Below are 25,344 nucleotides of genomic sequence, written 5' to 3' on the forward strand. Positions count from 1 at the left end.
AGGACAAGTATGATATTATTAGAATAACAGACACAGGACTGACCGAGAAAATAGAACTGGGGATTCAAAATACTAGAATACAGAATTTTCCAGAAGACTGGGCAAAATAAAAGAGGAAAGAGAAGCGGTAACACTGATAAGGGATTATACTGAATCTGCAATGGGAAATGATATTTTGGCAGACAAAGCAAAGTTGTTTTGATGAAACTTTAAGGTGACAAAGTTAGCTGTCATTTCTATTATTTCATCTTTTACTGCATTGCTCCTTTGCATGTGTCTTATAGCTCGTGATAGAACAGCAAGCAACGGACTCAATCTTTTTCTGTTCTCAGTCTCCCCAGCAGAGATGGGAGAGCCAATAAGAAACTGGAAAATGCTATCCCAACATTATCCTGGACCTACAGACATACAGTTGCTTGTTCAGCCCCCTGAAGATCTAGGACAGCCTTAAGGCTGCTCTAAATTCCACCTCTACTTTAATGGCTCTCCAGGGGCCATCCATAGCTGGAGACTATTGTAGCAGTTCACTCCAGCCTAATGTCCTCCTATTCCCAGCACACACAATGAACTGGGAGGGGAGTGTTGTAGTGGCAGTTATACCAGCTGCTGCCATTAGGAATTTGCCCCTACACCATACAAAGCCATAGATGGTTGTTTAAGCTAGCTATCTGGCCCCTTTGGAGGTGGCAACCATGATCTATCCAAATAAATTAAATAGATACATTGACATTGAAGACATTTACAATAAAACCTGTAAAACTAAGATTTGACATTAACAAATGTTTTAATGGATCACTCTCACCACCTACATGCACACTGTCTGTAATTATCAGCAGCCTTTTCTTTTAAGAATAAAAGTAGTTGAAAATAGTGTCATGACACTTTGATTTTTCTCATTGTGTTCACATGAAAAATGTTTTAGAAGCTGTGACACTGCTGCTGTGAAAGGGAAATCCAAATGAAATAAGATTTACCTTCCTTTAATGTAATATGTTGGTGTACAGTAATTATATAATTGCAAGTAAAGGAAAAAAAAGGGATGCTGAAATCTGGATCTGTATACAAAAATGCACAGGTTAACATACTTTTAAAGCTTTGAGAAATTGATTTTGCATCCTTGCACAGGATTTAGCACCATGAAAGCCAGTCCCATTTAATTATGTGCTATATAAATGCTCAAAAAAACAAAACCTGGAATGATATTCCATCTAGAGTAACACTGTAGCATTCAGCTCATGACATGCTATGAACACGTGACCTGGTAGGACACACACAAGCCTCTGAAATTTCATGGATCCTAGTCTGCGGGAGGTCAACCTATCCAACGAAGAGGTTGTCTTGCCACAACGACCTGTTAAAATCAAATAGAAAAAAGATTATAAATAAACCTACTGCTGAAAGTTACAAAGCTGACTATAAAGTGGAGAACTTACGGAAATGCATTTGACTTTCTGCAACAGTCCTCAATTCCTGCCTTTCAGTCACTTCATTCATTGCTATGCTTCACCACATTAGCATGACTTTTGGACTCAGCCATAGCTCGGTCGTCACGGTATCCTATTTGTGAAACCATTTCATACAGGACATTAGATCAGAGTGATTTCAGTCACTGTTGATCTGATCTGGGTATTAATATTCAATTATTATTGATGAATATCAATTCAATTAAACATTTTTTCATTGCTGGCACTGACTTTATTAGTACAACACTAGTGAGAGAGTTACCTGTATGCAAAGCAAACTGGAACCCCATTCATACTAAAAAATTGGCCCATTGTTGAAAAAGGTTATGGGAAACTGATGCAGGGAGAGAGTCAGAGCAGTGCTGGGTACCTAAGGGCACTGGAGACAGGGCCAGAGCTATGAGAACCTACACTGTACCCTGTTACAAGTTATACTGGTGTACTCCCCCATACTTCCAGGATATTCTGCCTGCTCAGTTTTCTGTTTCAGCAGCTCCTCATGCTTTGGTTTTGTCTGCACTGCTGTGAGCAGCTGCCTTGATGCCTTAGTCCTTAGCTTTAATGCAGACTAATAGCCGGTAGGTGGTTTGTTGAGCAGTGATCATCTTAGAAGGCGCAGCCGGCCTGGAATCATAACCTGAAGCAGCTGTTCCACACTCCCAGTCAGTGCATAGGGTCTGGTTCCCAGACTGGGAGTATGTAATGTCTCCGGCTGGTCTGGTAAATTTCTATAACAGGCAATTGCCCAATCACCCACTGGCCAAATTCTGACTGCATGCACATGAGTTCTCAAAAGTAAATTCAGCTCTGAATAGAAATAATGTACAGTATATCCTACTAACTCACACAGTTCTGTAAATCTAGATCTACATCCAGACCTCATTAACTGGCTTCTGTTCCCCTTTACAACAGTGTTAATCAGAGTAACTCAACAGAATAATGGAGGTACACTGGGATGTAAACAATGTGAAATCATCCTCTGGCCCCCTGGACCCAATTGTACCCTCTTTTGATCTAATGTAACTATTTTGACATTAGTGGAGTTACATTACAATCACACTAGTATAATGGAAAACAGAATTTGCAAGCCCATTGTTTTTAGTTTATTCATATGATCTAGCGTCAAACTCCAAGACAGATTCTTTCAATCTTACTTGAGTTGAATAGTACCTTCTTGAACATTCCCACTGATATCAATTGCATAACTTATTGGATAAGTTACTACTCAATGGGTGAAAACTTGTCCCCATTGAAGCCAATGGGAGCTTTGTCTTCAGCTTGAGTGGAGATGGGATTTCACTCAGTATGAGCCAGGGCAACATAATCTGGCTCTGCCATGGTTCTGGATTCAAAGGATCAGATTCTGATCCTCTTACTCAAACTGCTGAAGTACTGTACTACACAAATCATCCCACTGAGTCCTGATAAGGTTATGGACTGTTCTTTGTTACCTCTGTGGGCTCAGGTATGCTGAAATTAGGCTACATAGGTCAACTCTGTTCTCAGTTACACTGGTGTAAATCCATAGGAACTCCTTTAAGCTAGATCCTGACTTGCATTGAGGAAGCTTGGTGCCACTCTGCAGATGTATAGCTCTACAGCCAGCTAAACCAATTCCCAAAGGATCTTCCCTATCTACGGGGATTGTTGTATATAGATCCACTATAGCAGCTTCTGAGACACTCCCTAGGAGCCCTAGACTTTGAGTAACATCTGTTTACAACATAATGATGACTGGAGTGATTGAAACTGCCACTTTCTGGATTCTGCCTATTAAAACATATATTGCTTCTAAATGGTTCATAGGGTGTAGGATTTCAGTCACCAGGAATGTCATTGTGACCTTTTAAAAGAACTAAACTCACTTTAAAAAGTTAAGAATCCTCACCCTTCACTATTCCCCCAAAACCTCATGAAGATGAGTTACACGGTATTAATATTTTGAGGAGCTGATTTACAAGAGAAGGCCAACACTTATTTTAATTTGCAAAGAAGAAAGAAATCTACAAGACCATATAGCTACGACGTGGATCTATATTGTACCTCCACAATACAAGACTAAATTATCCTCTAATTCTAATAAGAAAGCTATTTCACCCTGACTAAATAGATTTTGAAAGCTTTTAAGACATAGAAGGGAAGAATCCCAGGAACAGGTGTGACTAGTGAAGTATTATTTGCAGAAAGTCAATACTATGGCTTTCATAACGTTGTTTTTGGGTTAACATTCGAGGGAATGAAGACTCCAGATACAGTAATTTTTGAAGGTGCAACTTGAAAGGCTTCAATTTCACATCATGTAATATGTTAAACCTTCTTCACTTATAATATGATACAGGTGTGTGTTCAAAAGCTCTATATTATTGGTGCAAGTTGAGCTCTGCACACCCATCATTAGATGTCTAGAATATCTGTGTTTTCAGGAAGGGTCTCTTGACCCTGCCACATGAATTTGCCAAACTTTTTGGTAAGATTTTAAAACACAGAGTAAGACATATCCCTGGAAGTTATTTAAAATAAATATTTGGGGAGAGCTTGTTTTAATAGAGTTAATCCATCCAGAAATGGATAACAGCAAGATATTTAAACCCGGCATATCCAGTTTAATCACATTTAGAGTCCTTGGAAATTGAGTTTATACAACTTCTTTAATTTAGAGGCCAGTATAATGCCTAAGTATTTAATCTTCTTAGAATTGATATTGGACTTAAGTCTTTTGCAGCATTTCACAGATAGAAATAACACCCATTTTAGGAAACTTCATGAGGAATTCAAATTAATAAATCATCCACACCCAACCTAATCCAGGTAAAAAATGCGGGGCTTGTTCTTTTTACCCCAAAGTTTGTTACAATCTGATGTTCCCTTGGATACTGACAACTATGACAACAATAGCACTGGCACTCGTGTTGGGTTGTGATTAGGGAATGGGTATTCCAAAGTGATGATTTCCTTCATTCGATCTAAGGCTGACTGAAAAACTTAGAGGGAAAGTGATGGGGTTAGAAATCCCCACTGCCCTCTGGAAAACCTGTACATTTTATAAATTGCTCTGGGACCTGTGTTCAACTCTATTTTAAACTACCAGCTTACTCCAGCTTGTGGCTTAAATATCATTGGCCACAAGCAATATATCATCTATATTATTGATTTTGTTGTTGTTGTTCAGTCACTCTAGATTTTCATCCAGCTGCTCGGTTTATCATATAGTGTTTCCAGAAACTTTTGTGTAGAATGACCAGATGCCAGTAATTTATTTCATAGCAGGCACAGAGCAACACTAATCCTGCTTTGCCTTTATATCTATGCAATCCTATTAAAGTCAATGGGATTGTATGGAAATAAATGAGGGCAGAATTTTAGCCCTTGATATCTATTATGATTCCTCAACCTTCTTTTTTGAAGAAGGAATGTTGCTGATGAGCAATCCGCTCTATTTTGTAGGACCTTAAAGGGTGCAGAACATAAATCTGCCTACTTCAGCAGAGACTGAACCTCTTACCTGCACTAGCCAGCATTTAATCATAGGAGTAACCTATTGAAATCAATGAGACTAAACAAGGGAGTAACTGTTCATAAGTGCGAGTAAAGAGTTCACAGTCTGTCTCTTAATTAAAAATAGCCTATGTGAAGAGAACCAAAAACTGAAGTACCAAAAAATAAAATGAATAAAGACAGTTTTTAATGGTAATGAAAATAATTAGTAATATGTGCCTGTTTGCTAGGACATCCTTTATGAGTTCTGAGTAGCATCCCTAAAAATAAGTAGCTCTTATCCATGGCTTTTGTTTTTTTTATATCACTGAATATCTATGCAGTTATATCTCAGCAAACAGAGTGACAGTTTGTCACAAAAGTGTTTTTATAGTGTTTGGACTTTATATCTAACAAGTTTGATCTTGCTAGGTTCATTGAATAAGGAGGTTGCTGTAAATTTAGTGTGAGCTCCTTCTCTAAAGAACACAAAATATTTTCCTCAAAAAGTTTGACATAAAAGTGAAATAGTAAATTCTAAAGCCATCCATGCAGATAGTTTCAATACTAAAGTGAATTCATGGGCAGATTTACAATTAAATTCCTCGTAGAATAGAAATAAAAAAATGCAATAGTCATTTGTAGCATGGATTCAGCTGGAAACATAAATCATATTCAGTTTCAATAAAGGCTTAACTCATGATATCTTCAAATATCTGATCAGAGTGGTTTAATTTAGAACATTCTTCTAGAAATGGAAATTTGTTTAAATCAAATGTTTCTACTGGCAGGAATCAAGCAAAACCAGAAAGGCCTTCTGGTGCTTTGCAGGAAAAATCCTGCAACTCTTGCATAGATGCGGGAAGTAGGGGTGCTGCAGCCTCTGCCACCCAGAGTCCTGGCCGCTGGCCCTGCTGCTGCTCGGGCGCTCCACTGCTGGTCCCGGGTCCCACTCAACCCCAGGTCCTGGTTGGCCTGCCAGCCCCAAACTTGGGAGCTCTGCTGCTGGCCCAGGGTCCCATTCCACTGTCGGCCCCAGGGTCCCAGCTGCCGGGCCCAGGTCCGCAGTCCTGGCTTCCGGCCTCACGCCCAGGGCTCTGCACCCGCCCCTAGCTGTGGTCCCAGCCTCCACTGCCTTACCCCTGTCCACATTCCCCCCCTCGTAGAGCCACAACCCTGGTCTCAGCCCCAGCTCTAGGGGGTGGTGAGGGGCATGGAGAGGGATGCAGCTCAGCACCCCATTCCAAAAATTGTTCCAGCATCACTGAACTCTTGCCATGTTTAGGTGAGATCAGGTGTCATTCTGCTGCAGGAGTTGAGACCATATACAGTCCCGCACATAGCATTGAATCTAGCTCCTGGGGCCCAGTATTGGGACAGGATTGGTAGCAGGGGTAGGACCGATAGATTCACAGTTGTATAGATTCACCACTTACTGCCCTCTGAAAGATACCAGTAGAGTACAAGCTACTTCAGCACTTGGGCTGTAATAATTTTTCCTGTGATGCTTGGTAGCCTGTGAGGGGAAGATTCCATCCCCCTAATACTCCTGTGGGACCACCTTTGGCCATGCCTGGCTGCTTATGTGTGTAATATAGATATATATTACATACACATATACATAATATATGCAACTCTTTGAGCACAGAAAGCATAATTTTTTGCTATAGAAGTGAATTGAAAGTGGTTTGCTGCTCAAGGCCACAACCAGAAAATGAATCCAAGTTAGTCATAATGAAAATAAAACCCCAATATTAAGTCTGTAGGTCATTTTCATCATGCATACTCAAACCATTGTATAATTTATAAATATTAGGACTTCCTCTTTAGGTGAAGATCCAATTAAAAGGTTATTTTCTTTTTCTAATTCATAGCATGTTTAGCCACTTTACATGGTAAACGATGTACCATACTGCAATCGAGTACTGTACTTGAATGTTCCTTAACCTTTAGGGAGTTTGCTGCTAGCTGAAGCAGAATATCAGTGTAATGAATAACTGACAGAAACAGCTTGTGATATAACAACTGTTTGCCTTGGCAATAACCTATCATTTTGTTTCATATGATGCTCCCATCTCTCTCCACAATGTTTGATCAACATGGAAACACTGAGTCAATAATTGAGCTATGTAAATCCTTACCTAAATATTTAGGCTTATGGGGACTATGGGTTGCTGAAACGTCTCCTATGAAGTGTTGAGCTTCATCAACAACTAGAGATTGCACTGGGAATTGGAGATATTTAGAGCCAGCTCCTCTGCTGGGATAAATTGGTGTAACTACACTGATGCACAATATTTTTGCATGATTGAACCCATAGCTCTTAATTATTGGGGCTGGCATAATTTGTATGGCCTTTAAGTAAGATTACACCTTCCCAACTTGCTTCCATCCTATGACCTCACATTTTGTTTAGCCCTTACAGCTGTTAAACAAATTCCAAAATTTCTAACGTAGATATTTTTTTTAAATAAATGCCTGGAATTTGTTTGTAACTGAAGCGTTCTGAAATTATTAATAGGCCTTAAGAGATCACATTGTATAAACTGAATTTATACTTAGCCAGGAACATTTTACATGAGGCTTAAGTATAAGTTTTGCTTTGAAAACAGGTATCATTTTCAAAAGTGAGTGTCATAACAAATGCTCATCATAAAATAGACACAAAGGCAACTACTCTGAAGGGGAGAAGTTCACCTATAGGTAGATGGGTACAGCTCCCATTGATATCCATTAAAACCCTATGGGCAAATTCCTGACCCCCTTTAAGTCACCGGGAGATTTGCCATTGATTTCAACAGGGCCAAAACATCACCATATCTCTTCATCTGAATGACAAAGGATTTACCTTAGCTCATTGATTTAAATAAAGATCATGATATTCATAAAGATGGTCATAAAATTGATTAAACTAAATTTATTTATGCCAAATGAAAACTAAGCCTGATACCAATACCATACAATTAAATTTCAGTAGGATCACTTTGACTAGAGTCATAACATAGCATGTGCATATATGAATGGGCTGACTCCTTCCTTCAATAGATTACTTCTAGGTCTTGATAATGAGTACCTTATATCCAATATATTTTAAATGTGATTTCAGGACAATATTAGAGATGTATCCATAGCAGGAGCCAATACTTATAGTAGGTCTATACAAAGCATACACTAATTGTTTTATTACGTATATTACTTATGATTATCATCTAGAAAATCTGAGGTAAATGTCTCCTATGATTCCACATGCACCAGCAAAGGTTTAGTGGTGGCTTTCACATACAGCAGATAGAATTATTTGTTGGTTGCACCATTTCCTAAACACAAAGACATCTGGGAACCATTTAATAAAGTGATTTCTAACTGAAGAAGGAAGATATTAATGTATGCAATTTTGTACATACTCATTATCCTCTTGTTACTATGTGAATCACTCTGATTTCATAAGCATAAACCTGTTTAACTATCAGTGGGTACATTGTTAATGCTGTAATGGCTTTTGTTGATTTCATTCATTATTTTTATACTATTAATATTTTTTTATCATCTGCCCTTTAAAACTATTGGGTTGAATGGCTCTTTCTGTTACAGGTGTCTCTGATCTCTCTCTCCCTCTAACTCTTTGTTTTTGGTTGTTCTGGTGGATAAAACATACCCATCCATTTTAAACAAGCTTTAAAATGGCTCACAATTATGTGCCTCTATTTAAGATTCAAACCAATTAATTTTTTGTGTAAATAACCATTTATATATCTCACTTACCTGTCTGAACTTGCAAATAAGATAATTTCATGTCTAAAACCTGTTATTTGTGCCTACAGTTTATGTGGATGCAAACTTAGTGGCTGGATTGAGGCCCCTTTAAAAATTTGCTCCACTGAATGTATGTACATATAAATAAAGATGACTATGCAAACTCTTTATTATAAGGACAGGACAACATTGTCAGTACCTTGAAATATGGAGAAGAGGAATCCAAGTCATTTCAAGGGCCCTAAGAACCCAACATTGTCTACCCTCCCACAGCCTGGTTATCGTTGGCAGGAGGAGAAACACACAAGAATGTCATGTCATCGGAATAAAACTATAATGATTTACTAGTGAGCACTTCCTCCCTTAGCTTTCTTACCCCAAATGCCAACAAGCAAATCTGAAGAAAACAGCTGTCTCAAGTACCTGCTGATGATGAATGTAAAGTTAGGAACATCATGATCTCATTTTGGATGAAACACCAAATCCAGCCTGCAGCACCAAGACCTGGTTTAATGTCACTTTTAAAGCTTAATCTGATCTGACAAGCTACTGAGTACATCTACAAATCATGAAGTAGCCTTGAAGAAAATGCAATGTATCAGTTGCATATACACTGAACCTTTCCTCAACTAACCCCTCAAGTCCCTGCCCATGGGTTCTGTCCACAGGGACATGGTCTTGCGCTCTATAGGATACAACCTTACTGGAGTCCCTACATATCCTGCATAAGAGGGTGAGATGTAACTGTGTCTTATATGCTGCATGTGAGACCTCCTCCTCCTACAGAGAAAATGGGAGCAGGATTTGACCAGTTATCAGCAAGAGCTTCCTTGTTTAGGAAAGAAAAACATACACTCAAACAATATTTGGAAAACAAAAGTGAAAATCCCAAATCTCACATGGACATCTATAAAATACCCCTTCAAATGACAAGGCAAACTCATTTATACGGGATAATGGGTTATTCTTACCATGCTATCATTCAGCTATATCATTAGAGTTTTCAGAAAGCAGGAACACAAACACGTGCATTTCATAATAACCCTATTGATATTTGAAGAAAGATCAAATACTATGGTTTTGCAGGAAAATGTGTCCCATCCTAAGTTATTGAAATGGAGATCAAACTGATCTCAGCTACAACGTCATTTTTCAGCCTATTTGTAAGACAGCTGTCAAATGGAAAAGGGATCTGTTGGCAGTATGACAACTGTTGAATTTGCTACAATATTCCCCTCTCCCTGTAATTTTACTTTTCACCTGCCAAACCAATCCATTTATATGCTTATATCCTGCTATTATATAAAATCAGGGTGACAAATTGTATGTCTGCAACCCTCTTTGTTCCCATTCTACAGCCCAGTGAACATTTGTGGTGTACATCAATTTGACGGGAGTGTAGGATGTTTGGGGTTGGTGAAAAATGTTACTCTGTGTGATTCATTTTCCTGCAGCTAATGCCAGAAAAACTCTACTGAAAACAATAGCATGGTTCTTGGACTTTGCACATATATTTCTTTTGTCCAGTTGTTCCTTTGTTTAAGCTGCTATCCAGATGGAATAATCAGGACTCTACAAGCAGAAACCTAGCAACAGTGGCATTATATATTATGATTTCTAAGCATCAGTAATGTGTGTCATTATGTGGGTTGTTTTTTCCCCCCCAGATATATGAAACTATGCCCATCACAGAGCCATTGGGCCAAATACAGCCCTGCTGTAAGTAGGTACAACTCCATCCACTTAATTCAGTGGAGTCTCACCCGCTTGCATCAAGATAATAATTGGTCTTTTGGATGAATTTCGTACATGCAGACAAAGAAGATGCCAACAATATCAGCACACTGCTGCATACACATGTGTTTCAAGGAAATACCTGGAGTAAAAGCTTGGCTCCATTGAAGTCAATGAAAAAACTCCCATTGACTTCAATGGGGCCAGGATTTTCTCCATGACTTTTATGGCATTTGGCATACAATTTAAATAGGGCTATGGGGAGCAGAGGAGAATCTCACCACCTTAAATACCATATGTTTGTGATTCTGGAAAATGATTAACTATTTTAGGATCATGTCAGATTTTCTGCTGGCAAATCTTCTTATATGTCAGTACATCGTAGGAAAGTCTCAGTAAATATCCTGTGATAAGGATACAGAGGAGAAATTCAGTGGTGGGGGAGATTAGGGTTCATTTTAACATTACAACTGAAAAAAATACAGTTTTGCTGAGTAGTTTTCCTACTTTAAAAGGGGGGAAAGTAAAAGACAGTGAAGATTAAGGAATTTCATGTTCAATCATGAGTTCAATTATGAATAAGCCAGGAAATGGAGATGGTGTCAAGCTCTCAGTACTAGGTAGTGAGGCCAGTGGTAGGAGTGATGGTCAAAGCCAGACAGAGTCAGGAATGAGCATAGGATGGAGCTGAAACTGGGGTTCAGGGACAGTCTGGGTGTCAGAACCAGGGTTAGAGTTCATAGGCAAGCCAAATGAGGATTGTAGTCAGGGTCCGGAAGCAGACCAAATGTCAAAGCCAGGTTGGAGTTGGTCTGGGGGTCAAGAGAGAGGTGCAGTTCTGGAGCAGGTCAGGAACAGCACTGGAACAGGGTCAGAATATGGCACAGCCAAGGCTGAAGCAGGATGGAACAAGGCTTGAGCACAGCTGGCAAAGGGATAGGATTGAAAGCAGACTAGAAATCTAGAGAGTCTGTAATATTGCAAGGCAGCAGGAGGGTTCCTAGCCAAGTGGCACTGTTGCACAGATTAACTTGCAGCTCTAGCAGTGAAGGTGAAATACCTACCTGTGCCCTGGGGTCATGACTTGAGCCCTGCCTAGGGATAGGCTGATACAGCATGCCTGAGGGTTGAAACACTGCAGGTTTTGCTTGAGGGATGAGTTGGTGCAGCAGTATGCCTAGGCAATGAGCCACCGCAGAGTCTACTGGAGGAGTGAGTTGTAGCTGAGTGAGCAGCCCTTGTCCTGCTATGGGTTAGTGTCACATATGGGTGCAATCCTCTTCCTAAGGAAGTCAATGGTAAACCTTTGAAAGGGCCCTTGGTTGGTTAAAAATATATATGCTTATATTTTTTCCTTTGCCTACTGTGTCTTTTATTCTGGCCCTGTACCATTGCATGTTACATTATTTTAAGAAGCTCATCAGGAGATATATTTGACACTTGTAGTTTTGTACATATCTTCCTTGTTTTTGTAATACCTCAACTGAGGCCTGATCCAAAGACCACTGAATCATTAGGAGGATATTCCATTGACTTCAATGGGAATTGATCAGGCCCTTGAAGAATAAAGCTTTAAAATGCCATTAATGCTCTTTTACTCACCATTTTTTAAAAGTCTGTAATTGAAAATAACCCACTTTACATTGCCTTTGTTTCATCTGTGAAGCTGCCATGTCATATACCAACTGTGCAGTTATCAGCAAAATGCCATGCAGCATTTTGTGGTAACACAGTATATATCTCGTGTCACTTCTTTATGAGACGTTAGCACAAAATATAACCCTATTAAAATTACAATGCATTTATCACCTAGCTCAGTTCAAAGAACTCACAAGCTGCAAAGAATTTAATTAAAAAAACGATGATTTAATAGGCAGGATCCATCTATTGTTTACTCTGGAGGTTAAGATTCTATTTAAAATTGGGTCCCAAATTTAATTTAGGCTTCCACCAACCTTGTCATAGATATGACTGCTTTAGGGTGAAGCCGACTTGTAAATGTTTCATGGAGGGCCCTTTGCTTTGAGTCTACTTCAGGAATGGAGCACAAAATTTAAGATGGTTTATGTTTCATCTTCATGTTTGCTGCAATGGAAATGCAAAGTGAGTAATTACAGCTTAACCACATGTCATATTCCAAGCGTGTGGAGGTGACAATGTGAAGCAGCTACCTGGAAAGGGTTAAGGGATCCCTGCCTGTCACATACTGGGCAGGATAAAAGAAGAAGCAGCTGGTCCCAGGGTGTAGAGGGGAGGGTGTGTTCTTTTTCCCCTGGCTGGTAGAGGCTCGAGGCACTGTGGCCAGCTTTGGCAGTTGAGTTGATTGATTTTGTTATTTATATCTTCTGTTTGCAAATAATAAATTGATCCCTGAGACCTTAAAGGACTACGGTGTGATGTTTATTTCCCTTGCCAGGCTGGTGAAAGAGTCCCCTAGCTTACAGAAGGGTTCCACAACAGGGCGTTAAAGAGGCACAATATTGTCAATAGAATACTGTAATATTAATAGCAAAAGATAACGCAAAGGGAAATACAATATGCAGGGGGAAAGTACAGTTCCATTTTGGGACAATCTTGAATACTTTAAACCAAGATGTGGGGAAAAGGTGTCGACAAATAAATGATTGCTTTATTGCAAGACTGTGCAAATTATACCCACAATGGGTAAGTTAACCCCAGTAGGGGCTACTTTCAGGAATATATGCATAGCAATATGACGAAGGGTTGCACAGTTTAGCCCTTAATTTCATATCTTGCAATACCACTGTATCTAAGGGACACAATGCTTTCCAGTGTGAACTCAAGTTACATTTTTGCTATCTTGCATGACATCTTTGCAATTGCTTAGTATTACATTGCAGGGCTGATTTATCCTTTTTTTTTCTTTTAAACATATCCGCTGGTGATCCATTACCAAAGTTTCAAATGCACACTCTGCTTATCTAATCCACAGAGCAGCATTCACCCTTTGGTATGTCTGACCTTCAATTTTGAAGAACAGAGATTCTGGGGTCAGAGTTTTTGTCTGATTTTTTTCAAACCAGTATTACAAAATGAAAATGAAACATAAATATTGGCTACTTGAGCTACAGTACTGTATTTGTTTTATCACTTTAGAAGTATAGATTAGATCAGTATAAAAATTGGGTGTAACTCATTCTGAAGGAGGATATGTTAGAGGATTTCACTGATTTTCAATAATTTATTAATTATCTAGAATAACCACAACCAGCATAAGAAAAGGTGTTTCTAATAGCAGTAAATTCTAAGTCACGACTATCTGGATTACACATTTTTAAAGCTCTATCAGGAGGCAAATGAAGCCCTGTTTGTACAGATGGATACTGGTGTGATTCAAACAAGATCTTGTACACACTTTCTATAAACAGAAAAATGTTAAACACTTGCCATCAAGAGCGTGATTTAATGTACAGATAAGGAAAGGCAATATGCCTATTTCTCACTTTTAATTGAAACTCTGATGGAAGATTTATTTATTTATTTAATTTGCATTTGAGAAAGCTGAAAAGCTTTCCTCTCCAAATGCCATGTTTCTGTGTATTGGTTGAGCAGTAAATTTGAGTTGTAGTAAAATGTTACCTAGGTTTTATGGTAAAAGACTTTTTTAAGCCATTTTTCTTTGAGATTATATCTCAGCTGTTATAGTTATATCCAACTTTGTAATAAAGACATTTTATGAAAAGTCTGTCCACTCTGCAAAAGGTCTCATGAAAATATGTGCACACATGATTTAGATGTACAAATCCATTGTAACCCTTCTGCCGGGCCGTAACGATAGCAGCAAGGGCCGGGTTCAATACATAGGGGTCCCTTCCCCACAACATAATGCAAAACCAGCTCGAGCCCCCACCCAGTGACCTGGGAAAATCTTACACACACCCCGGGCGCCTCGAGGAGGCAATACTTCCCCTCTCGCAAGCACAGAGTCTTGGTGTAACAGAAAAGGTTTAATACATGATAAACAACAAGCATTAAATTGGGAAAATACCTCAGCTAGAGTTCATGGGTCAAACCGTGAGCAAAGACCCACCCCAGCAAATTGGGCCGTGTCCTTCTCTCGGGGCCCTTGAGTCCAGCAACCCCCAAATCACCCACAGTCCCAAAAGTCCCGCAATCCAAAAGTCTCTGTCTTGGGGTCAGTGCAGCCCCAGAGTTCAAGAGTCTCTCTGCAGAGGTCCCCCTCCCCAGCCTGGGTAGAAAGGGCACCTTACGTGGTTTCGAGGCCAACTGCCCTGCCTCTTCGTGGGGTTCTGCTTCCACTAGTCGCCCCACAAACAGCTCAGCTCCGCTTGCTCTGTGGGCTGCTCCGCTCTGCCAGCTGCTCTGGTCCACCAGCTGTCCTGTGACCCACTCCAGCCGTCCTCGCGAGCTGCTTGGCTCCACTCACCCAGTGGCTGCACAAACTGCTCCACTCCGCTCTGCCAGTTGCTCTGCTCCACGGTATTGCTTCAGGCTCCCCCCACTCATTAGCACAGTGCTCTCAGCTCAGCAAGTCCGGCTCTTCAGTGATTTCAGCTCTTAGTGATTCCAGCTCATAGTAGGGGAGCCCCAGTGCCAGCGAGTTCAGCTCAGTAACCTGTATCTAGATTCTTAAGGGAATCAAAAATTAACTCTGACATTCCACAGTGGAGAGAGGCACAGGTGGAACTGGTGCTTCTGGCTCACACAAGAAGCCTGCACCACCCAGTACAGATATCTGTCCCCAGCCTCTCTCTCTTGACTGGGTTTTGGAACCCATGTCCCTTGTCTAGCAAGTGCTATTTAATTGATAATGAAACCCTCTATCATAAGACAGTTTTGTAGTTCCTCATTTACTTAATCGGGGTGACAACATTTTATTGCTCCTGCCCCAAAACAATGAAATTGGGGCTCCCACAGCTGTGAAAATAACCATCCCATGCTGCTTTGCGGTATGCTAAGTGGGGTGGGAGTGCTGATGCAAATAACCAAAATACCAATGCAACACTTTAAACTTCTTTCTGCACTCCCCATAATGTACCACCAGATGTCAGGGTGGGGCTCATCCTGACTCTGCTTACACCATTATATGTGTATTGTTAATGCATAGCAACCCTGATCTGCTTTATCAAGAGATCTGTTTGTCTACGTCAGTGATGTGCAAAACTATGTATGATTTTTTGTACACACATATTGGAAAATGTGTACCTATTGTGAATAGAAAGAAGTAAAGGGAAAGACAAGACTGTCTAAAGTCATTTTATATTACTGTTATACTATCTCCTGGGCAGATAAAGGGGGTATCAGATTTTAAAGTTCATAAGACTTTATTTTCAGCATTTTAGATATTATTGGGAAGCAGTTAATAAAAAAGGGGAGGGGTAGGAACTATTTTATGACATTTACAAGCCATCAGGGTAGTGGTTATTTCATTCAATCTCAATATGGAAATCAGAAACCTTTGGGAAATGTAATTAATTCACAAAATGTATTTCAATACCATGAAAGGCCAAATCTACCACTCAGATAAATGGGAGCAGCATACTGACTTCAGTGCAGATGAGCCTGGTTACATCAATGTCAAACGTCATGAAAGAGCCCAGGTTAAACACAGAAACTTGAGTTAAAGCTGAAACACCTGTTGTGTTTTATATGTCAGTAATTTAGATCTCACATGGTGATAGTCATGTTTGTTCAGAGAACTCTAGTACCGTTTCTGTCCCATTTGACCCCTGAAAATGGGATTAAAATGCTGAATATGCCCTTAGCACAGAGATTCATTTCACCCACAATTTTTAGAGATGGTAACAGTAATGGTACTAAGACAGAAATAGAGAGCAGTTACTATCATTATTATTATTTAATATTTATGTGCTTTGGTGTCCAGAGGCCCCAATCAGGATCAGAGATCCTAAGTACTATAAAAAAACATCTAAACACGGGATCCCTATCCCATTTTCAGTTTTAGAAAAAGGTTACAATTCAAGACAATGAGGTTATTTCAAAATCATAAACAATCATTACAGAAGTTCACTAAATATTTTTGGAAATCTTGTGTTTATATAATAAGATGGACAGAAGGGAATTTTCTTTGAGACACAACAAAGGCCAACCTCAAATTATCAAACTAAAGATCTTACTTAGGGACAGATTTTGTAACTCAAATTCACATAGGGACACCTTACTCTTGTGAATAGTCCTATTGGAATTCCAAGCTCTGTCATTGATTTTTTATAAGGCCTTTAGGAACATTAAGGCCAAAATAGGACTACTTGCAGTATAAGGTACTACTCAACATGAAGAGGGATCTAAGGCTATGTCTACACTACCATGGTAAGTCGACCTACGCTACGCAACTCCAGCAATGTAAATAACTTAGCTGGAGTCAACATACCTTAGGTCAAGTTACCGGGGGTCTACACCTCAGGGGGTGGACAGGAGAAACTCTCCCATCAACTAACCTTACTCTTCTCATTGGGGGTAGAGTACAGGGGTCCATTGGAGAACAATCTGCTGTCGATTTGGCGGGTCTTCGCTAGACCCGCTAAATTGTCCACCAGTGGATCAATCTCAGGGCGTCGATCCCGCCTGTAGTGCAGACCTGCCCTAAGGCTAGATTTCCAAAGGTGTTTAGCTGCCTAGAGGGATTTTCAAAGGGGCTGAAGCTGGTTAGGCACCTAACTCCCCAGTATTCATCTTCAGATGCCTTAATAACTTTGAAAATCAGATGTCTTCCTGTAGCAGGGTGAACCCCTGCTCCTGCCCTGAGGGGTTTAAAAATGGCCTGGCAGGGCTTGAGATCTGCTGCTCTCAAGGCTGGGCTGATTGAGGGAGTGGCTGCAGGTGAGGCCACGCCCCAAACTGAGTGACAGCTGGCCCCTATAAAAGGCCAGGAAAGCCAGAAGCTCAGTCAGTCTTCCTCTGCCTGAAGAGGAAGAAGGGCCTGGCTGCAGGGGCTATAGGCAAGGTACCTAGGGTGAAGCAGGGCTGGGGAAAGGCTGAGGAGCTGGGGAGCTCCAGCCTAGAAAGCCCCAGGCTGCGGCCGAGCAAAGGGCCAACTGGTACTGGGGGTTGCAGAGGGCAGCCCAGGGGTAGGCCAAAGCAGCAGGTCCAAACCCCTTTGCCTGTGATGAGTAGGCTGATACTGCAGTCTGCCCCAGAGTGTGGGGCTAGATAATGACTGGCAGTAGCCAATACTGAGGCAAGGTGGGGCTAGAGGGTGGGGGTTCCCCAAGGAGGGGAGACCCAGAGAGAAAGGGGTTACTGCCAGGGGCAGCACCCCATGTGAAAGGGCACCGGGTCCAGGGAGGGACACGGGGGCCAGAAGACAGGCGGATCACCGGCCTGCAGAGGTCATTCCAGCGCTGGACAGAGCTAATTCCCGGAGTCACCAGCAGGAGGCGCCACAGGGGTGAGTCCGACCCGTCTACACTTCCCTTCCTGCCACAGCCTAGAAAATTTGAAAAACAATGCACCAAACTGATCCCTGGTGGAAATCCATTGAGTTAAGCAGAATTACACTAGGATGCATTTGGGCCTAGAGTTGATGACCTAATTTAAATCCTGCCAAATTGCATCATCCATTACCTGTCTATAATAAAAAGAAAAACACTTTTTTTTGCAGCCTCCCTCTCTCTCTCATCACTTCTTCCCACCTGCCAACTGCTAGTCAGCTAGAACAAAATAACTTCACGGTGAGTATTTTTTTAATTTCTTCTGCTTTTTTCATCTCCATTAATCCTGTTTGTAATCCAGTCCTGCAAACTTTGCACATCTAAAACTCCCACTGACTTCATTGTGAGTTGTGGTTCTAAAAGGACTACTGGACCAAGCCCTAGATAGCTGCATATAGGAAGGTGTTATTTAAATATGCTAAATTTGTTCTCATCAGCACTTGACATGGAAGGTGATGCTGACAATACAGGGTCAGATTCTTATAATGATCAGCACTTCATTCCCTGGGCAATCTCTTTGAGTCACAATCTCTTCCATGATTCCCTCTTGCTTCTAGAGGGCAAGCAATTTACTTCATCCCTTTACTGGGTGCAGATTATTTCCCTTCTTGCACTGACTCGGTCCTGCTGGTCAGTGCATTGGAGAAGGCTTCCCCCACTTCATGACATTCCCTATCCACTTGCTCAGTGGAGAGTACAGGGCTTGCAGCCCGTACTGTGCCCCTGATGACTGGGAGTCAGGGTGAGCCGAGCTGTAACACAGATACACAAGGTCTTATTATCCTTTATTTCCTATGCACTGCTGCATATGGCTGTATCTCAATGCAGTCCCAATTCCATACATTAATTGCTCATTTAAAGAGAAAAAAGGGGTCAAATGTCTGGAGGGAGAAGTAGAAGGACAGTGGAACTGAATCTGGGGATTGCTGTGGGGGATGAACTGTTCAGGAAGGATAGGGGAAGGGAATTTAGTAGCCCAGATTCTTAGTCAATGTAAAACATCATTGTCTCACTAAAGTCAATGGATCTACACTGATTTACACCAGCTGAAGATCTGGCCTGATGTATTTAACTTTAAAATATAACTAACAAGACATGGGATCATCATTACTCTGATCATCTCACTATTACGCTGTATGCTGTTCCCCAATACCTCATCTCTCTTTATTTTTTAGACTTCATTCTCTTTGGGGGCATGGGACTGGGTTGAAAATCACCTAGCACATTTTGTATGGTACCCCCGATCTCAATGACAAGTAATGGCAAGGAATTACAAAACTACCCCCACACAGGGCCTGACCTTACCAGGTTCCGAGTATCATTCCCTTCCGTGGGAGTTGAGAGCTCTCAGCACCTGGCAGGTTCAGACTCCTATTTAGCAGGAAACAGTTTCATATCACTGGAGGTTTCCGTTGCTCAGCTGCTATGGAGTTTAATCGCGATTTGGAATTGCTTGGCTGAGTGCCCGTTCCATGGCTTCAGTGGGTTTCTGCAGTGAAGAAAGCGGCAGACCATTTCTGCTGAATAGATCCATAAATTATTAACATTACCTTCATATAGCATCTTATTGACTACAGCATTGTAAAGTACCCTATTAATGTTTTAAGCATTTCACTTTATTTTGATACAAGTAAATTATTTAGGAAATGTTAAAATGCTTTATGCTTTGACTAATGAGTAGAAAAAGTGTATACTGCATCTTATTTTAATTGGCTGTTTACCATATCCTGTGGAAATCAGGCATTTATTATTTCAGACTTAATTAACTATGCATACAATCCCTGATGGATATGCATTCAGTTCTTCCACTTGATTTAGTCATTAAGAGACATAAATGTGCAGATTGTTCTTATCTGGAAAAAATAATTCTATTTTGAGGGAACTAGGTTAGTATCTATGGAGTTCAACACTGATCATCCTGATTTATTCAGTTTCCTAAATTAATTCAATACAATAGGTTAAATTTGGGATAGTTTAAATTGATTCAAATAGTGCAGAAACATTTCCTCAACCTGAAGCGGATGATATCTTTTGATTCTCACTTTTATCTTCCATTAAAAGACAGAAATGTTCTTAAATTAATAGTAACCTGAAGATTACTTTCAATCACTGTTTATATGATATTATATGTACATATATTTCTGGAATGTGTCAAAATACCTTCATAATATTAAAAGTCTAGATTTTCTTTTGCTTTACCATGCAATGCAGGGGAATAAGTGATGTAAAGATCTACATTATTCCCTTGCACCATTTATTCATATCACAGGTAGCAGTTTCCTCTCCTGCACAGGTAAGCAGGAAGGAGTTTAGGAGGCCAGTGCACCAAGGGAGGTCATCTGCATCAGATTTTGTATTCAGATATCAAACCAGGGTGGGAATGAGGAACCAGATTGTGAATCTCTCATAATATGGTCCCTAATCTGTTCTTGGCACAACACAACTACACACTGTCTCTTACATAGGGCTTGTAGCAAAAACACAATTTAGACCAATGTCATTATTCTTTGTTTTATTACTGTATTTACATGGGTCTCCTGGGTGTTCTACTAACAAAAGGAGCTGAGATATCTGCCCTAAACACCTTACTCGGGGTCTGAGCAAGATTAGTGAAAGTCTAGAAGTCAATGCCAGTTAGATACTCAGAGTGTTTGCAGGATAGGGTCTTTGACAGAAAATACATGGGTCAAACAGCACATTAGACATTGCAACACTGTAGGTGGGGAACGAGAAAGACTTGGATGACAAATATCAGGGAAAGGAAATCGTAAACAGTTTAAAGTATTTTTTTCCTTTTTACTGTATCCATGAGCTGCTGTCATTGAATTATCTTACTTTTAATATTAGAATAAATAAATATTGTACAAGGTCCAGACAAGGGAGTGGCCATAGGTAGTGCCCAGGTAGGAATGAGTAGTTATCTAACCAACATCAGTGATGTTCATGGGGTAGAAGAATGTATCAAGTAGAGGCTGTTGGTGTGGGAAATGGTCCAGATTCGTGCATCGGTAGAAGTGATAATGGACTTCTAAGGTAACTTGGTAGAACATTGGGCACAGGAGAGGTTGAATCTGAGTCAACAGACAGAAACCCATTGACTCAAGGGGAGGACATGGTTGCAGTGCCGGGAGAGGAAGATGACAGTGGCTATATGGACTTTTATGAGTGTGCATCTTTTTAGCTACACAAACATTAATAAACCAAACATTCAAATCTGGGTCTGATTCTCCAGTTCTCTGTGCCATGAGTTGTAGTTTACACTAGTACAAAGTGGATATAAAGCACTATCGAATCAGAATGGCAGTGATTTACTCTTACTTTTCACTGTGTGAATGACTACATAAGGTGTAGGGCAATGGAAAATCAGAACACTTGTCTGTTATAGAAGTTGCACAGTATTGTGTTACATTATTTGAAACAAATTAGTCTTTCCCAGTCATAACGTTTTAGTAGTTTTCTTAAAACCATCCATTCAAGAATTACTTTCCAAATTACCACACATGCTTCATGGAACTATTATAAGAAAGCAAAAATTCTATTACTGCTATGCTAATTACCATATTGGCTTCTGATCATTTTGGTTGCCTTAATGTTGTGAAATTGAGTCTTTCAAGACAGATTTCCTGCCTGCATATGCTGTAGGAAATGACTACTGGGGGCAGGGGGGGAAGCTCTCAAACTTTTAAACTCAATATTTATGGCTGAGTCTAATTCTGCCCCAGAGAAACTTAGCAGCTGAGTTTTAGACATCTGCACCTACTAACCTCCCATTTTTCCAAGTTAAAAAAGATATTTTCTGATCCAAGTGGTTATGAAATATGCTACTAGCACATGTTCTTACAACATGAGTCCCATTGTGACTTCAGTAGGAGTTTATTCAGGTCTTGGGGTGAAATTCATCCCTGTGGAGAGGACCAGCCAAAGACTGGGGTGAAAGGAACACAGGCATTGCCATGCAGGATCAGACCAATGGTCCAGTTAATTCAGTTTCATAGGAAGATCCTATTTCTGGTATAGGGGAAGTGAAAGAAACATGCAATAGATAGTTATGGGATAACCTGCTCTCAGCAAACATTTCTTCCTCACCCCAAATAGCTAGAGGTTGGATTATACCATGATGCATAAAATGTTTCTATTTCATTTTATTTTTCTTTTCCAGTTTATTTTTTAATATTTACCAATAAAACTCTGGGCATTCTCATTGCCATATAAATATCAAATCTTTTATTTTTTGAATGCTGCTAAGTACTTGGCCGCAGTGATTTCCTGTTGCAATGAGTTCCCTAGGCTAACTGTACATTGTGTGAAAAGGCATTTACTTTTATCAGTTTTAAATGTGCTTTTTAGTTTTATTGAATATCACCCTTGTTCTTGTATTATATAAAAGGTGGACTAGCATCACCCAATCTACCTTTCCTATGTCATTCATTATTTTCATTCACTTGAATGACTTTCTGTGCTGCAGAAAAGGGATGATATCTCCATTATAATGAATTAGCCCAGCAGATTGCAGCCCTTTGAACAAGCATTATGTGGTACAGATATCATGTAAAAACATGCAAAAGGGACAATTGCTAGGTCTTTACGAATGCTACAATGCCTGCATTGAAAGACAGCCAGTCTAAACGGCTCATGGACCTGTGCGCTTTAAAAAAAAATCATGTCTATATTTTGAATTGGAATTAAAGATTGGGTCACCTCTTTTCTTAGTTAATAAAATAGCATTATGAGGAGACTTCAATGAAAATTGTATGTGCTCAGCAACTTTCTTGATCAGACCTAAATTTTGGATTGTTATTAGTACCTATCCATTTGTTTGCAGTATAATTTGAAAAGGGGAATGCAAAGAAAATAATACACTTGAACTTTTTATTATTTTCATCATTTTGACCAGAATCTACTTTTATAGACAGAGAGACCCAGCATCCTGGAGAAGTATTTGCCAAAGTACGGCATGAGCTCAATTAAATAAAAACCAATGAAATAAATTACTACATTGAACTAAGCAAAATAGGCCAGAAGCTCAGCTAGCTCCATACAATTCATTGGGTTATGTAGATTTGCACCAGCTGAGGATCTGGCCCATTGTGTGTCAATAATAAGATATGGGGGAAGAGAAAGGAAAGATATTTTGGCAGAAAGATTAAGTATGTTCTCATGACTCTGGGTTTCCTACAACTAGTCCTTGGTTCCCTGCTGCCACTATCAACCTTCTCACTTGGAAATTTTTTACCTCAGGGCACTCCTCCAGCTTCCTTGTCATAAGGACACCATCGCCAAGAGGGGGCAGGGCTCTTAATAGCTACAAGAGGTGTTCATCAAAGGCCACTCTAGGAATCACCATTAACAATAGTTGCCCTCCAGATTGCATTAACAAATATTGTTTACAATTAAAACCAGTTAATGAACTCTGGTACTGATGAGCTGTCCTATCAAAGTGCCAGAAAGTTTTATTTCATACCCCAGTTCAGGCTTCCTCTTCATAAGTGTAGCAGTGCACAGCAGGGACCCCTTGGCTCCTATCTCTGCTAGGTCCACAAAGTCAGTCTAAGACCCTGGGAATAGTAACCACTAGTGCAGTTTTATTCACAGGTTTGTTTCCACCACCATTTCAGCATGTATAGTTGGCCCTTCACCATCTGCAGGTAGGGGGAAAGAGCTATCTCCTTGCTTCTGCTCCCCCTGGCTTCCTTCCTCTGAGGCTTTATACAGCCCCAGGCTAATTAGTGGCAGCTATCTCTGCTTCCCCAATTAGAGCCAGGTTACCTCCAGCCAGCTCTAATTTATTCCCCTAAATGGGAGCTGGTGTGACAGAGGGATGAATCAGCAACTCTTTGCCCAGCACCCTATCACTATAAGCCATGGAGCCTGAAGTCTGGTCTCAACCCCCCACTCACTGCCCCCTCCCTGATGGACCACTCTCTAGAGTCTGGAGACCTTGCTTCCCAACTTCAACAAGCCATGACCAAACCACATCCAGCCAGCCAGTCTCCACACTAACCCCTCCAAGAGTCCTCAAACTGCCAACTTTTGAATGAACAATCTGAGGTTGCCCCTAGCAACCTAATGGGCCTTCACAGAGTCCTTAGGTTCCAAGCCACTTTTACCAGCATATTTTATATCCCAACTTCCTCATACCTAAAATAATACAAACATATACACTAACGGTCTCCACATATGTGAACAAGGTTTTATCATTATTTGCAGATTTGGTAAAACTGGAACATTTTGTGGAAACAATCCAATTTCATTGAAGTTCCAACAGAACTTGTCTGATTTCCTACCAGCTTGCACACAGATTACCAGTAGCCACCTTGGTCTTGGTGCTGAAGACCCCTGGTCTTCCAGGGTCCATGAACCCAGGACATCCTGCCCATGACTCGGGGTTAAATTCACTTTCACAGGGAATTTTGATATTTTTTATTTTGGTCCTGACTGGAATGAAACCAGATTTCAAAATATTGGTATCTTCCACGATGTGGAATTACTTTTCTCCACATCCTACCAACACTTCTGCATGTCAGTAACTTTATACGCTGAGTAACTACTGCCCATTAATATTACTTACATACACATCAGTGAAGGTTTGCAGAAACAGACCTAGCTTTGTTGGAAAAAAAATGATTAAAAACTCTCTATAGATCCATTAAAGAAGCAGTTCTGCACATTTAAATCTATCTATGTAAGGTACTTATATGGCCTCCATTATTGTAGTATTTGAGCGCCGCACAACCTTTAATGGATTTTTCCTCTCAACACTCCTGGGAAGTACGGAAGTGCTATTATCCCCATTTTACAGATGGGGGACTGAGACACAGTTTGATTTCAATGGGAGATAGGTGCCTAAATGCCTTTCAGGATCTGGGCCAAAGAGAGTAGCTGACTTGCCTAAGTCACACAAGACAAGCACAACCTTGACCCCAGGTCTGTTAAGGCCTAGACTAGTGTCCTGATCACAGGACCATCCTCCCTCTCTAAATGACCTAATAACATCAGTGGGAATGTTGGATGTATATTTGGAAATGAAGTTTAAGGTTGATACAGGGTATCCCCTACTACAGGGTTAATTTCTTTCTCTTTTGCCTCTCTGTCTGCTTAGTATTCATTCAAAATACTACTGGAAAGTTCTTATGGTATTTCAAAAACAAAGTGCAGCAGGTAATGAAACCATCTGGGAACAAAACAGAGCAGGTTTGGCTAAATATCGTATGACTGGAATTTATCATTAACAAGATTATAGGCCACTAAAGACCCCAAGACCTTAAAAAAGTGATAGCTTAAAGAAGAGAAAAGCAACTCAAATCACTCTGAAGAACCTACCTCAGAGGAAGCAGGTTCTCTGTGTTGCATTGACACACAGTTTGGAGGGTGTGTTTTAGCAGTTATAGCTAAAGCTGCAGAAAGCTAAGTATTAGAAGCAAATGCTGCATGGGCTGCCAAAGCAGGACAGAGGGAAAGAATTTATTTTCTCCTATATGGGTTCATAC

At 40.4% G+C, this 25,344-nt stretch overlaps 1 long non-coding RNA gene across 1 annotated transcript; it reads right to left on the reverse strand.

The window, feature by feature from the left end:
* Positions 1 to 638: 638 nt before the first annotated feature.
* LOC123373867 lies at positions 639 to 23,852 on the reverse strand. The gene is made up of 4 exons (XR_006580901.1): positions 23,319 to 23,852; positions 19,163 to 19,346; positions 1,434 to 1,557; positions 639 to 1,351 (listed from the first exon to the last, which is right to left on the reverse strand). It is a non-coding gene; the product is annotated as an uncharacterized LOC123373867 (long non-coding RNA).
* Between the last annotated feature and the right edge of the window lie 1,492 nt (positions 23,853 to 25,344).

Source organism: Mauremys mutica, chromosome 7 (genome assembly GCF_020497125.1).
Source record: "Mauremys mutica isolate MM-2020 ecotype Southern chromosome 7, ASM2049712v1, whole genome shotgun sequence".
NCBI classification, from domain to species: Eukaryota; Metazoa; Chordata; order Testudines; family Geoemydidae; genus Mauremys; species Mauremys mutica.